Source organism: Arvicola amphibius, chromosome 9 (genome assembly GCF_903992535.2).
Source record: "Arvicola amphibius chromosome 9, mArvAmp1.2, whole genome shotgun sequence".
Classification (NCBI taxonomy): Eukaryota; Metazoa; Chordata; class Mammalia; order Rodentia; family Cricetidae; genus Arvicola; species Arvicola amphibius.
Genome location: NC_052055.2, coordinates 124,652,573 through 124,661,350, shown reverse-complemented (window position 1 = coordinate 124,661,350; position 8,778 = coordinate 124,652,573). Strand labels below are relative to the sequence as shown.

Genomic DNA, 8,778 nt, shown 5'->3' with positions numbered 1-8,778 from the left:
GGTCTTGCTGGACCTTGAGCTGCCTGGGCTGCGGAACAAGGGACAGTCCAGGAACCTCGTGGCTTCCCAGCCCAGGGACCTTCCTCTGGGACTGCCCTCCAAGGCTCGGGGCTCTGCCTGCTTCCCACCCCACCACCCTCACAAGGCACTAAGGCTCTGGCAAACAAAAGCCCGAACTCTGGCCTCCTAACGAAGGGAGTCCAAAGTCCTTTTCCTTGGTTTGGAAGTAGTGTGGGGTGCCGAGGAGGCGGTGAGGTTGGGTAAAGAAAAGCAAAGTCAGTTTCACTCGCTCAGTCTCTCAGGAGTCTGTGCTCTCTGGTCAGAAAACTGACTTCCCCTGCCATGGCCGCTGCCATCCTTGGCCACAGCTGCTGCTGCTGCTGGGCCTATGGGGGTGTGGGGGTGGGGGGTGAGGTGACCTCAGCCTGAGCTGAAGGTGCACTATGGGAGGGTCTTTAGGACATTCTTTTATTTAGTTTTTTCTTCGTTTTCTTCTTTTCTGGGCAAAGTATCAAATAGCACAGGCTAGCTATGTAGCTCAAGATGACCCTTTTAATCTTCCTGCCTCCATTTCCCAAGTGATGTGACTGTACAGGTATGAGACACCCATGCTTTACTAGGAGATTTTTAAAAAATAACTGGTTGCAGTTCTGGGGACAGAACTCTGGGCCTCATGGTGAGGAAGGAGTCTACCAGCTCTGGGCCTCATGGTAAGGAAGGATTCTACCAGTTCCACTCCCAGGCCCTTCTCTCTCTCTCTCTCTCTCTCTCTCTCTCTCTCTCCTCTCTCTCCTCTCTCTCTCTCTCTCTCTCTCTCTCTCTCTCTCTCTCTCATATTGTTTTGTTTTTTGAGACGGGGTTTCTCTGTGTAACAGCTCTGGTTGTCCTGGAACTCACTCTGTAGACTAGGCTGGCCTTAAACTAACAGAGACCCTCCTGCCTCTGCCTCTGGAGTTAAAGGTGTACACCACCACCACCACCACTCAGCCCTCTTTCTCTTTTGGTACAGGGTCTCCCTAGGTTTCCCAGGATGACTTTGAACCCTTGGGCTCAAATAATCCTCCTGCCTCAATTTCCTAAGAGACTGGGAATACAAGTATACACCATAGCACTTGGCCTGAGGACAGATTTACAAAATTTATTTTATTTTTAGTTATGTGTGCTTGTGGCTCACCGAGTATGGGTTTGTACTCTCAGACTTCAACAGAAGGCCTCAGACCTGGATCTGGGGTGAACACATTGTGAGCCGCTGTGGGTGTGGGCGTGGGGTACTGGGAACTGCACCGGGACCCAGTGCCAGAGCAGTGTGGGTTCTAAACATCAGAGGCTTACTCTAGCCCACAAGGGGCTTGCTTTTGTTGATACCTCATGAGGCCAGTGTGGATCCATAGGAAAGAAAAGGATGAAGAGCTAAGAATGTGAGGTTGAGGCAGAACAGAAGATAAACAAGTGACCGCTGAGCCCTGCTGGGGAAGGTTGGCTTTTCTACTCTCTGGGGGCAGGAGAAGACTTGCGTGGCCTCCTCCCTCTGCCCGAGTGAGAGGCTGCGTAGGTCTCTGGCTCCTTCCCCACGTCTCTGACGTGTGGAGTGTGTGGAATGTTTCGCTCACTGCTCACAAGCAGCTGGAGACTGAGATAACTCCCTCCCTGGAATCTAGAGAATTCGGGGTGCTAGAGAGAGCGAGCTAGCAAGAGAGCCAGAAGAGAGGGAGTTGGCGTCAACGCCTCTCAGCCTCTCTGCGCTGTCAGCGGGACCTGGACAGGATCCATCTCTGAAAGAGCTGGGCCCCAGGGCTGGGGGAGGGGTGGACGGCAGTCTTAGAGAAGGGTCCCCGGAATGCTAGTATGTATGTATTCGTGTTTGCAGGGACCACTTCCCAAAGACAGCAAGTGCAGCAAAGTGGAGCCCGAGCCACGTTGCTCCCACCATGCTGGGCAGTTGGGAACTGAGGCAGGACACTCGGGAGACCGTCTGGGTGATTTCTAGTCCTTCACCTCTCAGCTGAGCAGGCACCAGTGCATTCCAGATCCTTCCAGGTAAGAGATTACAGGACAGCAGTCCCGAGTCCCTGGCGGGGAGCCGTCCCACCTGGCCCAGCCTCTGTTTTCAGTTCCTGTCACTCCTTTTGGCAAGAGTCTCACAAACCGGGTGTTTGTGATCCACAGCTGTTGCTCAAACTGCGCCTTGTAACTCGAGACTATGAATGCCGGTCCACAGGAACACTTGTCAACTGAGGAAGAAAAAGAGGCCTGTCCACTGTCTGAATCAGGCTCAGGGGGTCGGTCCCCGTATAGCAGAATTCAGAGGTGAGCCTTTAGGGGTATTAGATCACAATTTGGTACCTGGCCTCGAATTCGGTACCCCAGCTGGGGATGACAATGAATTCCCAGTCCTCCTGCCTCTACCTCCCAAGGGCCTAGGATAATAGATGTGTACCATCTTGCTGCGTAGTCCATGCTGGTCTGGGAATTTACTGTACAGGTCTGGAAGACCTGAACTGAGGAAGATGTTCTGCCTTGGCTCCCGTAGTGATGGGTTACGGGTGTGCACCACTATAACCCTACTGTTGGGCTTTTTATTCCTCTATACTAGAGCCTCACAAGTGCTTGGCAGGCTCTCTGCCCCTGAAGTGATCCCCGGAGATATTTATTCCCTAGGGATCCTTTTGCCTTTTCTGTTTTACCACACGTGTGTTTATATTATACATACATGTGCACATACACCACGGCACCCCAGTGAAACTCAGAGGACAGCTCTTTCTTTCCACCATGTGGTTCGCAGAGATTGAACTCAGGTCATAAGGCTTCACGCTTTTTTACCCCCCCCGAGCCAGCTCTCTGACTCAGAGTTTTCCTTTCATAAAACCACACTTTAGGGAGAGTATTGAGGAAAAGTTTACAGAGCTGAGTTCAGTTTCTAAACGAGTGGATGTGTCCATCCCCTTCTCCCAGTGGAGAAGAATCCTGCCTCCCCACAGATCAGCATGCCTGGGTGCACATGGCTGAGGACGTCGTCACAGGCAAACTTGAGTTCCTATGTTTAGCCTCATGCTCGACGTCCTCAGGGACCACACTGCAGTCAGACAAACCTGCAAAACGCACCTCCAAGCACACACCTCAGAGGTGTCTCCCATGATCGCCAAGTTCAGTCTAAGGACGCAGAACTGATCACTCAGACTGATGTGGTTGACGGACATCTCTCCTCAGTCTCTCACAGGCTTCATTTACTCGAAACAGTGGTGCAATTCTTGCAGCGAGATATCAGCAAGCAGCTGGACAGTGGTGGCACGTGCCTTTGATGCCAGCACTCAGGAGAGAGGCAGAGGCAGGAGGATCTTTGAGTTGGAGACCAGATGATCCAAAGACGAAGTTCCTCTTGATGGGGGAACTGTAACTACCTTTCTTGTTGGACTATCTTTGGATTACCATCCTGCAAATAATGACCCAGAGACTTGGTGTGGGAAGTCCTTCTGTATATGTGCTGCTTTGATTGATTAATAAATAAAGAAGGTGCCTTGGCCTGTGATAGCACAGACTAGAGCTAGGTGGGAAAACTAAACTGAACACTGGGAGAAAGAAGGCAGAGTCAGGGGGAAGCCATGCAGCCGCCACAGGAGACAGACGCCTCCACTGGAGCCCGCTGAAACTTTGCCGGTAGGTCACGACCTTGTGAGGCACAGACTAATGGAGATGGGTTAGTTTAGGATATAAGAGCTAGCTAGAAAATACGCTTAAGCTATTGGCCAAACACTATTGCAAATAATATAGATTCTGAGTGGTTATTTCAGGTCTGGGCAGCTGGGAATGAACAAGCAGCCATCTGCCACAGAGACTTATTGATTATGAAAGTTTGGCCTTTGGCCTAGGCTTGTCTCAAATAACTCTTATAACTTAAGTTAACCCATCCCTTTTAATCTGTGTCCTGCCACGTGGTGTCATCTCTCTTCCATATCCCTACCTCTATTTCCCTCTCCGTTGTCTGGATGGCAGCTCTGCCTTTTTTCTTCCCCAGGTCCTCTCTGTCTCCAGAAGTCCTGTCTAACTTCTTTCTGCCTAGCTATTGGCCATTCAGTTCTTTATTAAACCAATCAGAGGTGCTTGGCAAAGACACATCTTTACACTGTAAACACATATTCTGCAACAGGGAATCACGGCTTTCCATGAACAGGTGAGCAGGAGTCCATCCGTCTCCCGGGTGCATTGGATGAATCCAGTCAAAGCTGGCAGAAGGGTCGTCAGCCAAGACTGCTGTCCTCTCCATAACTAGCTATACTGATCATTTCTGAAATGGTCAAATTCAAGAGAGAAATACCCAAAGCTTGGCATGTGAGTCTGGGGACTGTGACCGGGCGGTGGTGGCGCACGCCTTTAATCCCAGCACTTGGGAGGCAGAGGCAGGCGGATCTCTGTGAGTTCGAGACCAGCCTGGTCTACAAGAGCTAGTTCCAGGACAGGCTCTAAAGCTACAGAGAAACCCTGTCTCGAAAAACCAAAAAAAAAAAAAAAAAAAAAAGTTTTCTGTCCACCCCCCAAAATAAGTTTTTCCACAGTGCAGTAAACCAGAGTTGAAAAGGCGAAGCGACAGGTATATTGAGCAAAGCAACCCAGGTGGATTCACAGGTGGATTCGTTTCAGAGAACGAGGCCAGAACAGTTGTGCACGGGAACCAGGGCAGGAAGGTTTTATAGATTGTAGTCCAGGGGTGATGACCCGCCTACCATGGGTTTGTGCCCAAGTTTGGTCAAAAGTGGAGTTCTTAGGTGGTGTCTTGGGTGGCTGGCAGCCACAGGGGAGGAAGTTGTAATAGTCAAGAGTGTGGAACTAGGTTTTTGGTGCCTTTCTTTGTTAGGAGAGACTCTGAGCAGGTAAGGGTTTGGAGAGAGAGGGGTGGGGGTGGGCCTGCCTGGATCATGCAGGACTGAGCTGGAGACTCCAACGGAACTACTACTACTACTACTTATTATTATTATTATTATTACTACTACTACTACTACTACTACTATTTTGTTTTTCAACACAGGGTTTCTCTGTAGCCCTGGCTGTCCTGAAACTCACTCTGTAGACCAGGCTGGCCTCTTAACTCATGGAGATCTGGAGGTCTGCTTGTCTCTGCCTCCTGAGTCCTGGGATTAAAGGAATGCGCCACCACCGCCAGGTTTGATATAGTTTTAAACAGAGGAAGAAAGGGAATACATTCAGCTCACAAAGTCCTTCTCCTCCTTGAAATGAGTATAGTCTAAAATTTGGAAACGAGATCAAATGGGGTAATGTTAGGTTATAAGTGCTCGGTTGGAGCCTCTGGCTCACCCCTGCATGGTCCTGGAAGCCCTGTGTTCTTCTCTCTCAATCTCTCTCTGTATCTCTCTTCCTCTCTTTCTTCCTTCTTCCCTGCATCCCTCCTTCTCTCTCTCTCCTTCCTCCCTCTCTCCTCTCTCTCCCCTGCCAACTCAGAGAGTCTCCTAACAAAGGAAAGACACCAAAAAGCCCAGTTCCACATTCAGACTATTGTGACTTCCTCCCCTGTTACCCAGCCACCCAAGTCCCCGCCTAAACACTCAGCTATTGATCATATTTGGGCACAAACCCAGCTTGTGGCAGACCTCTTGCCTACAATCTATTAAACTTTCCTACTTTGCCCCGGATGCCTGACTTCTCTGGCCTCAATTTCTGGAACTCTAGAACCCGTCTGGGAGCTGCTTTGCTCAATTTACTTGTTGTTATACTTTCTCAACTCAGCTTGATCTGGCTTACTGTGTCTGCAGAGAAATTTATTAACAGGAGGCAGAAAACCAAATAAGAAAAGGGCAGAATGTAGGAAAAAAAAAAAACCCCAAACCAAAAAAAAAAAAAAAAACCAAAACAAAACACATGAGTCATGAGAGAGGGCATGAAGTCATTTTTTTCCCCCGAGTTTCAACTCTGTCATAGTTTTTTCTTGTGGTAGGTCTGTGGATTCAGCTTTCTGGGTATTGAAGTGGCCAGTTGTCTCGATGGACCTGGCCCTGGCCAGCCTGCCTCACCTGCCCCAGTGGCCTGCAGACAGGTCTAGTACCACACACTCACCTCTGCTTCCCGGCTGCTGTGAAGCAACTCCCCCCCCCCCCCCCCGTGCTTCCACCAGGGCCTTCTCCCACACCCTGGGCTGTAGCTTTGGGAGCCACTGTCTAAGATCCAGGTGCAGGAGAAACCTTCTTCCCTTTTAAGTGGTTTTTCCAGGAGTATCACAGAAACACAAATTAGACTGGAACACAGCCTTAAAGATTTTGATGTCACGTGCCTGCAGTCCCTGGGAAATCCCTGTAATCCCTCACCAGGGAAGGTGAGGCAGGTGGAGACTCTGAGTCCCAGGCCATCCTGGGCTATAGAGTGAGGCCATATCTCAAATAATTCTGGTTGTTAAAAATACAACTTCTCTCCAGGTGATGGTGGTGCACTCCTTTAATCCCAGCACTCGGGAGGCAGAGGCAGGTGGATCTCTGTGGTGGTTCAAGGCGAACCTGGTCTACAAGAGCCAAGACAGGCTCCAAAGCTACAGAGAAACCCTGTCTCAAAACAAAAACAAAAACAAAACAAAAAGAAACAAACAAAAAAATCAAATCTCTAAGTGTCCCAGACTGGCTTCAAATCTCCATCTTCCTGCCTCCACTTCCCGAGTCTGGGATACAGGTGTTTGATAATAATACAGCCACTTAAAACCTTGCAGTATGATCTCCTAGGAGGTGGAGCTGATTTCACATAGCAACCTGGTAAATATTAACCACCTGTCTGTGTTCTGTGACCTCGCTGATCTACTTAGTCTAGTGTGGAGCTTGGGCACGTGGAATGCTGTTCGCTTACAATTAAGGGCGTTTAGCCAGGTGTGGTGGTGTACAGCCGTCATCCCAGCACTCAGGAGGTGGAGACTCCGCCAGGTGCGCTAGGTCTGCCTCAGTTACTAGCAATCTGGAGGACAGTCTGCGTTGTGGGGACAAGAGATGGCTCAGTGGTGAGAGTACTTTCCACTATGCAGAGAGCACCATGCGCTGTGTGTACAATGTCTGGGAGGCCAGAAGAAGGGGTTGATCCCCTGGAACTGGCGTTACAGGCTGTTGTGAACCACCTGTGTGGGTGTTGGGAGCCACACTCCAAACCTCCATAAGAGGAGCAGACACCCTTAACCACTGAGCCATCTCTCCATCCCCTTATAATATAATATATATTATATTATATTATACTTTTTACCTCCTGGATTGAGACTCAGAAATATTTTTGGTTTACTGTCTGTTTGTATTGGATCCTCTGAGACAGGGTCTCACTACGTAGTCCTGGCAGCTCTGGTGATCCTCCCGTCCATGCTGCCCATGTGCCAGGATTACAGGCGTGCACCACCACATCCAGGGAGACTCTAGCCATCTTGAAAATTTTTTCAGAAACACCCAGAATTCGGGGCAGGCAAGAGGCTGTTAGTCGAGGGCTTGCCTAGCAGACCAGGATGCCAAGTTCCATCTCTGGCAGCTGAGACTCCGGGTTCCGCCTCTACCAGAAATCAGGTAAGAAGAAAACTTCCTAAAGACAGCCTTTCAGGAGAAAGACATTTTCTTTTCTTTGTTCTTTGCTCATTCTCAAAGGAAACCTCCGAGTTCCAGGCAGATGTGGCCGCTGAGACCAGGTACTCAACACGGACACAGCCGCGTTCTAAGAGACGCATGGCCTATTCAGCACTTGCTCTGTACTGAGGAAGACTGAGGTAAGTATTTTATTCAAACCTTAAAAGTACCCTTAGTTTATCGTCTGAAGCACAGCGGTTTGGAAACAATGAATTATCAATGTCTAACGCAAGGTCCCACAATAAAGACATTGGGGGAACTTCCTAGTCTGCTTAGAAAATTGATGATCATTTCAAACCTTCAAAAGCCTCAAGGATTGTCAAACAAGCCTTTCTGTCCCCAGCCCACGATTTTAGTCACTGCCCAAACTCAGTCAGATTCACTCAATCTGACCCTTCCACTTTCTTGCCGGAGATTTTGTTTTGTTGTGAGATTAGCTAGTCTCAGAATAATGACAATCCTCCTGCTTCAGCATCCCGAATCCTGAGATCACAGGCATTATACTCTATGCCTGGCTTGTTGGAGATATTTTCAGATTCCAGACATGGTAGAATTTCATCCATATGGTCTTTGGCCTGGCCTTCAGTCCTCACTAACTCCTCGTAGGCTGAAAGCACAGAGCCAACGCACAGTCTCCTGTAAGACGTCCGCTGTAAGGTTTAAAACAACACAGTCAAGCTGATGAAATAGCCCAGTGGGTAAATGAACTAACTATTCGTTACAGGTAAAGGCGCTTGCTGCTGAGCCTGGCAACCTGGATTCAATCCATGGGACCAACAGCAGGAAGGAACAGACTCCAGAAAGCTGTCCTCTGACCTCCATAAGCAAGCTATGTATACAGGTGCACCCTATATAAATAAACATACCCTTAAAAAACAAACCAATACATTATAAGTAAAAACAAACTGATATTTTCTAACCAGATTATCAGTCCATACTTGTAATTCCCAGTACTTAGGAAGTTGAGGCAGGAGGATTGCCACATGTTAGAGGCCAATCTAGGCTGTGTAACAAATTGCAGGTAGGTCTAAAGAGTTAGAGTCTGTCAATCACTTAACACTAATCAAAACTCCAGTAATATGTAACCCACTCCACTACTGCCAGTGCCTGAGGTTACCTACTCCACGGCACTGAAAGGACGGCACATTCTTCAAGGATTACTCTGTGCCCTTTATAGCCCCTAGCTGAGGTT

General features: G+C 48.9%; 1 long non-coding RNA gene across 1 annotated transcript; it reads left to right on the top strand.

Moving 5' to 3' along the window:
* Positions 1–487: 487 nt before the first annotated feature.
* LOC119823170 lies at positions 488–8,466 on the top strand. The gene is made up of 4 exons (XR_005286911.1): positions 488–710; positions 1,868–2,037; positions 7,608–7,726; positions 8,311–8,466. It is a non-coding gene; the product is annotated as an uncharacterized LOC119823170 (long non-coding RNA).
* Positions 8,467–8,778: the final 312 nt, after the last annotated feature.